We start from the raw sequence: 7,634 nt of genomic DNA on the forward strand, positions 1-7,634 counted from the left end.
TTGCAAGGAGTGAGGGATTTTGTGCTTTTTCCATTCTCTCTGGGAGCGCTGAGTGATCCCATAGTGATTTCAGACATGGACAAAGAAGTGAAAAGAAGGAAGGAAAAGGAGAGGAGAGTAGAAGAAATAAGGAGGGAGAGGTGGAGAAGGTGGGCGACAAGGAGAAGAGAAGAGCAAGAAGAATTTAACTCATGCAAAATTATAAATGCACAATAGAAGATCTTTGTCTTTTGGCAATCTCCCCAAATATATCTTTGTCAAAATAACAAACAATCTCATAAATTCCAGGAATAATTTACTAGTGGTAGAAATAAGAATTATCATAAAAACACAAGGATAGTTTTCACTGGGGCTCAAACAGTAGAGGAAATCTCGGTTCACAATAGCACCCAGCTTCTAGTTACACAGGGTATAGTGTGCTATATAGGTACTACTAAAGACACGATTCGTGTGTGTGTGTGTGTGTGTGTGTGAGGGGATGGAGGTATACACACTTTAGAACTCATTGGATTCTTCATCTTATCAAAGAGAAAAAAAGTCATATGTAAAATCATGGTATTAAGGAAACAAAATAATTGTTAATTTAAATGAATAATCTCTACAGCAGTTATTCAAAGCTAGTACAGAAGATATCTTTCCAGCCCCCATCCATAGCTTCTCATTTCTACATTTTTCATGACCTTATTGCAAATAACACCATGTGTTTCCAACATAAAGCTATTTGTCTTCTTAAAACAAATAAACAAAAAAACCCAAAAACACAAAACAAAAAAACAAAATCCTGGAGCCTTATGTATTCTTGATAGCCACTTCACAGACAAAGAAATGCACTTACTGTGGCAAGTTTTCTGGGTCAGAGTCCATAGAATTCCTTGAAAAAAAAAACTGAAAAGAAAACATATTTTTACTCTAAGACTAGGAAGCTTGTAACTCTAAATATAAAAACTTGTCTTTAACTTTTCTACTTTTGTTAGCTCACTTAAAATACCTTCTTTATCATTTTAAGACATATTACATCATCACATGATGGTACAACTGTGGTGTAGTCATAAACATTTGCTCCAAGAGATGGCCTGGCCTGAAATGCTTCTCATCTTGTGATTTTAACATGAGTTGGAATAACTGGTGTGAATTACCTCTCAACTGACAGCACATTATTATAGAGCAGAAGTAGCACGCTCAACACTCACTCAGTGTAGACATCTACCTTAAAACCCTGTCTAAAAGATGCATTGAAAGTATGAGAAGACATCAGAAATCTGGCATTTCAGATAGGTATTTATGACAATGCTAGTCTACTTTCTCTGGGCTTTCTGAAGTATAGTTTACCACTTCTCTATAAGTGTTTTGAGTGCTTATCATTTCTTTTCTTTCTGTTACTAGCTCTGAGGAGGGTAAAGAACATAAAATTTATTTACCCTTCCTCTGGGTGTTGTAGATCTTGAGGAAAGAGTCTCAATTTCTTTCAGCTAAGTCACAGTGGAGTGGCTATGAGAAATAAAGAATCCTGAAAATAAGATCTTCGCCATGGACACAGTGTCTGCTACACACAGAGTTAAATTATCTTGGATCACTGTGGTAATTCACATTTTTTTATTCCTGTTGGTAGTAAATCTTAATCAAAGCTCTTATGTCTTTGAGCCATCCATAGGTTTATCTGCCTGAATCCTGATGTCAAGAGGCTGCAAAGTATTGGAAGCAAAGGTATCAAGAAAAGAGAACTTTCAAGAGTTCAATGGGATTTTGAATAAATATGAATCCCAACTCTCATGCACTAAGACAATCCTAAGGGGGTAAGGGTATACAATCTGATATTAAGTTTCTTATTTGTTTGTTCACTTACCCATTCAACAAATATTTATTTGGTGCTTACTATATGGCAGGCACTTTATGGGTACTGGATATATAGTGTTATCATGGAACTTACATTTTAGTGATGGAAGACATTCAATAAAAATACATATATAAGTAGAAATTATGCTAATTGTTGTAGAGAAAAGTAAAATAGGAAGAGAAATAGGAAGGATTAAGATGAAAGACTTAGTTATTGAGCAGGAAAGGCCCTTTTGAGGTTAAGATTAATAAAATATCGGGTCAGAAGGGACCAAAATTTATTTGGGGTGGGGGGAAGAGTATTCAGACATAAGGAACCACAGGAGAGCTTTGCTTGGCTTAAGGCTTAAGTTTTCCTGGCATGGTTGCTCTGCCAGAGTCAGCAATAGCATAATGACCAATAGAAACTTGACGAAGATGTTCATAGAAGATTTTCAGTTTTCTGCTTTTTAAATATGTAGAAGTATCTCAACATAACAAGATTGAATTTTAAAACAAGTATTATTGTGAAACAATGTAAACTTTAAAAAATATAAACAGAACATGCCAAACATCCATATACTCACCACCTATATTTAAATTTAAACTTAAATTTTTGCCACGTTTTCCAAAATTCTTTTAAGGAAGTAAAGCATCTGTGAGAGTGATGACAACACTGACTCCATCTTTGGCCTTCCATCTTGTTGATGTCCAAACAAGGACCTCCCTGCTTTGGGGATACATGTTCTAGGCCCCCTGGAGGTTAATGTAAGCCCTGACCAGAATGCAGAAAGTCTTCTGATTTTCTCTAAAGGGACAACATAGCAGTCTTCATTGCAGCTAGCCAGAAGAAATGACTGGCGTACAGATGGCCTCAGTGTAGATAACTACCCTGTGACCTCACCACCATGTCCCTCTCTCTATAGACACTGGGGATTAAGTTCTCACAGTGAAAAGGACAAAGTATCAGGGAGGGGACACTATTGAAAAGAAATCTGGAAATTCAATTTTCTACACAGGTAATCCACAAAGGTACAGATGTAACAAGGAGCAAAGACTACGAAAGTTGTCATACTCTCTGATGATAGGATGAGATGTAAACACATAACATAGATCCTTATCTAAAAAAATGGTGCTCGGGCAATAACAGTACAGAAAGCCACAGAGATCCACTGGGAGAAATGACCAATGAGCACCTATGGGAGTTTACAGGAAGGGATTGAGTTGATCAGGAGTATGTAAACTTCTTCCAGTGAAGAGACCATGGAGAAATGAGGAATGATATACTTGGCCAGCAATATACAGAACCAGTGTATGCTGCCTTAATCAACATGTGGTAGGTGAACAGAATGCAAAAGATGGCAGTCCCACCATTATCTCAGAATACAGCTATAGATCAGGAGACATATTCAGGTTCTACAGTTATTATGAGAGCAGCAGAAGCCCAGCTCCTGTGAGCTTGAGCTATCTGGAAGGCAAATATTTGATGATGAGAGTGAAGGGAAAGATAGCACAGGGACATCTGACATTCTGAATGCTGGTAATAATGTGGATAAAATGAAGTACATGGTAAATTGCTGCAGAAACAGCCATTAAGCCTGGGTAAATTGTTCCAAATAGTACCAGTCCCAGCCATCAAACCAGTTACAAAGAAATTACAAAGCCCCTCTTCAGCCAGGAACTGGGTAGTCCAACAATTAATGTACAGATAAAATTTGTGGATGACATTTTAAAATCTCAGGACAGCCAAGAAACAGGTGAAGAAAGGTAACAGTGATTGATCACTGACTGGAGGAAATCTTCACAGGTATGTTCTGCTTCTCATAGGATAACCACAGCAATCTCAACTAAGTCACCTTGACATCAAAGGTTGTCAACCCAAATAAACAGTTCCACAGCATTCCTCAAAAAATCGGCTCTTTTGGAACAGAAGTTTTGAAAATGTATTACTGATTAATTTTTAGCGGTAAAGTGCACTTAACTGAGTAATGTGAAATTAAATGATAAATAAAAGGCTTACAATGATTAAAATGAGTAAGAAAACAATGGGGAAAATTATGGATGAAGTGAAATGCTTTCCACAGACTCTTACATTAGTCTTCAAACATACAGTACCACTGACCCATAGAGGATAAGAAAATTGGATTGTCTGGCTTCCTTAGAGAACAACAGCCCAAAGAACCAATGTAGTAACACTTGCCAACTCAACTTTGGCTCTGTACTTTTCTTACATAATGCTTTTAAAGTCTTTTAACTGATTTTTTTTTTAATCTAAAGTAGTGATATTACTAAAAATTTAAATCTAATTGTCAAAAGACTACTTCAACCTAGCTGGGGTTTCATATATTTTTTTAAGATTTTATTTATTTATTTGACAGAGAGACCACAGTAGGCAGAGAGGCAGTCAGAGAGAGGGGGGAAGCAGGCTCCCTTCTGAGTAGAGAGCCGGATGCGGGGCTTGATCCCAGGACCCTGAGATCATGACCTGAGCCGAAGGGAGACGCTTAAGCCACTGAGCCACCCAGATGCCCCCATATGTTCTTAATCTATGATCAGAATGTATGATGATTAATTCCTTTTTTAAAAATTTGGAATTGCCTTTCATTTGTTGCTATAATCAGACTCTAATGGGGTTTCTCAACTTTAATGAGCACATAAATTACCTGGGGATCTTGTAAGACTGCAGATTCTGTTTCAACAGGATTGAAACTAAACTGGGTCTAAGATTCTGAATTTCCAACAATTTCTCAGGCGATGCTGATGGTGTTAATGCGAAGATAACACTTTGACTAGCAAGGCCTTGGACCTCACTTGTACTATCCCAACCCCAGTCCTGTCTAGCTGAGAGCATTCCTATTAGCAAGTGAGATCAGGCCTGCAGACAATGGGAGAAATAGATGAGAGATTATAATCTTTTTAAAATAAATATTATCTCATCCCCTAAAGAAACTGAAAATTTTTTCCCAAACAGTGGTTCTCTTGCAGGCAAGTTGTTAGATCTGCTGAGATGTAAATAGGTTATTCCTTATATGCTATAAGCTTGTCTTAAACACTTTGTAATATTTTTTTTAATTAACATGTAGCAAAAAATAGGCCTCTGAAAGTTAAGAACCACAAAACAATAAAGAAAGTAAACCCTTTTGTTGAAAAGCTCCGATTCCCATGTTAACATCTCATTCACAGCCTAATCGTAACCCAATTAAGAAAATTAAGATAAGTAGAAACAGCTGGAACAGAAAGCACTCGGAGTGAAGTGTACCCTCCGCACTCATTATTTGATGGAGATCATTACCCAACTCTACACACAGTGCGTGATATTTAATATGATTGGGCTAATTTATATCTGGAAAGAATAAGAGCACCTATGTAAAGAAATGAATCGACTTATTAGCTCTGATTCTTTAAACATTCCGCTATTTGATGTTTCAAGTGTAGCCGTGTGACACGCCTCGGTTATGTTGTTAGTCTCCTTTCTATGTCCCCGCATGGCTTTTCCTCTTACCTTTTGGTCATGGTATTGTATTCACCCTGTGAGTGTTGCAACCAAAGAGGCACTGGCAACAACACTGAGATGTCCAGTGTTCAATTTTATGTGTAGTTAGTGTTAAAGACAGAATGAAAGCCTGGTTTGAATTTCACACCAGTAGTTACACACATATAGTCTTGCATTCAAGGGACTCTCACACTGAGGAAAAGCCTACATTGTTACAGCATGTTTTTTAAGAAGACAAGTTATGCATCACAAAAGGACATTTTTTTTCTTTTCTTTAATCTATGTGAGATGATGGAGGGTAGCTAAACCAATTCACAATTCGTGTAAATCAAACCATCATGTTGTACACCTTAAACTTATACAGTGATATATGTCAATTATTTCTCAATAAAACTGAGGAGAAAGAGACCACAAATTATACTGTTAATAGTGACTTAAATTCTTCAAGTCTTACTTTCCTCATGTGCAAGAATAGGCAGTAACCATTCATATCTCACAGAGCTGTTGAGAGGATTAAATGAAATAACTCATGTAAAACCCTTGGATTGTGCCTGCCTGTGCAACTTCTCAGTAAATACTAGCTATCTTTATGTATGGGGACCCAGCACATGGATTATTATGATTCATGATCTCTCCTCAAGATCAGCTCCTAGACAAGTTAAATACAGTGTAATTTATAGATTGTCCTGTGTGTATATACATGGATATCTTGCCATCCCAGCAGGCCCATCTACAATCACACTGTGGAGTTCATGAAAACAACTAAAATAAATGACAGGAAAAAATAATACTTCTGATATGCACTTCGGTAATATGAATATAAGCTAAAATATTAATGAAGACATAGTTTCAAATTATCTTGGTGTATTTCCATTTTAAATAAAAACTCAAAGATACTGGATTTTCTTGTCTGAGACCATGTGTAGTTGTTATCTATGGCTTCTGCATTTTAAGTGGATGGAGTAAACAAAAATAATAATGCAATGGATTACATGATTTCTAAGGACTGCAAACTCCAGTTCCCCTCTACACACACACACACACACACACACACACACACACAATACTATACCTTCAAATATACATTTATGGGAAATATGGCCATCTAAAAAGTGACCCAAGCAGTCTGATAAATTTGAACTTTGTCTACACAGTAATAATAGGACTCTTCAATTTGATCAAGACTGTAAAACAACTCATCAATTTCATGAGAGGTAGGGTTCCTTCATGGAATTAGCCAGTGGTTCACTGAGCTCATTGATTAATTCAGTCAGTTTATACCATCTGGTAACCCTGGAGAGAGAGTGGGCCCAGGTCAGCAGCTTCAAGCACTGCTCTGGTTTATACTGGAATGATAATATGTTGGTGGGATAGCCATATTAGGATTGGTGAGGTTTCTCAGATTCTGTAAGAAAATGAGCTACTGGCTCTATTTTGTATTACCAAGAAGAAAAGGAACAAAAACAAAAGAAAGATGTGTTTTCTGGTACATATGTAATGTGTTATATCCACAGGATAAATGGGCTAAAATTCCATTTCTGATATAGCAATCTCAGATGGAGAAGAATAAAAATAATATATTCATGACTGTGACTAGATTTGCATTAACATAGCTAAAGGTAAAATTTTACCCCTTGTGTTTATGCTTCTTGACAATCTGGTACTTAATTTTGGGGGAATTTCTATTTCCAATATCCTCGGGCAATATACATATATAGAAATATTCAGCTACTTAAAAGTGACATGGAAGCAATTCTGCGTATCTTTCATGACTAATGGAAATACAAAAAAAAAAAAAGCAGTTTCTAACTGGCTAAGCTTGACAAGCTTAGATTTATACTTCACAAGCCTGATTATTTATAGCCCATTTATTTCCATACTAACTATAGAACGATGAAATAGTCAATGAAGTTTGACTGTTATTTTGAAGATTTGTAACCAGATTACCTTGTACATTTTGTTTGAATTGTTTTTTCCCAATAAAGTTATTATTTTTTAAGAATCTAAGGAAAAATAATTGAACATGCATAGTATTAAGAAATAAATAAAGGTTCTTAAAAAACAAGAATAATTTCAAATAACATTAGTGAATTTAAAAATAACTGGTGTTTTTTAAAGGGCCATTATGTAACAATTAGATATACAAGTTAATTAGTACTGAGAGAATATAATCTTATTAGGAAAAAAAAAATACAAAGTCTCTGTGAAATAGCCATCCATACATCCAGCCTTGCAAAGGCTTTCCTGGGCTTCCTGACTCCCCTCTGGGATCCCTCTGCCCTGCCTCCCTAGCTCCCACCAGCAGTGTGCGGTCCTACCTCCAATTCAA

This window comes from Lontra canadensis, unplaced genomic scaffold, assembly GCF_010015895.1.
Source record: "Lontra canadensis isolate GAN:19392208 unplaced genomic scaffold, GSC_riverotter_1.0 scaffold42, whole genome shotgun sequence".
Lineage (NCBI taxonomy): Eukaryota > Metazoa > Chordata > Mammalia > Carnivora > Mustelidae > Lontra > Lontra canadensis.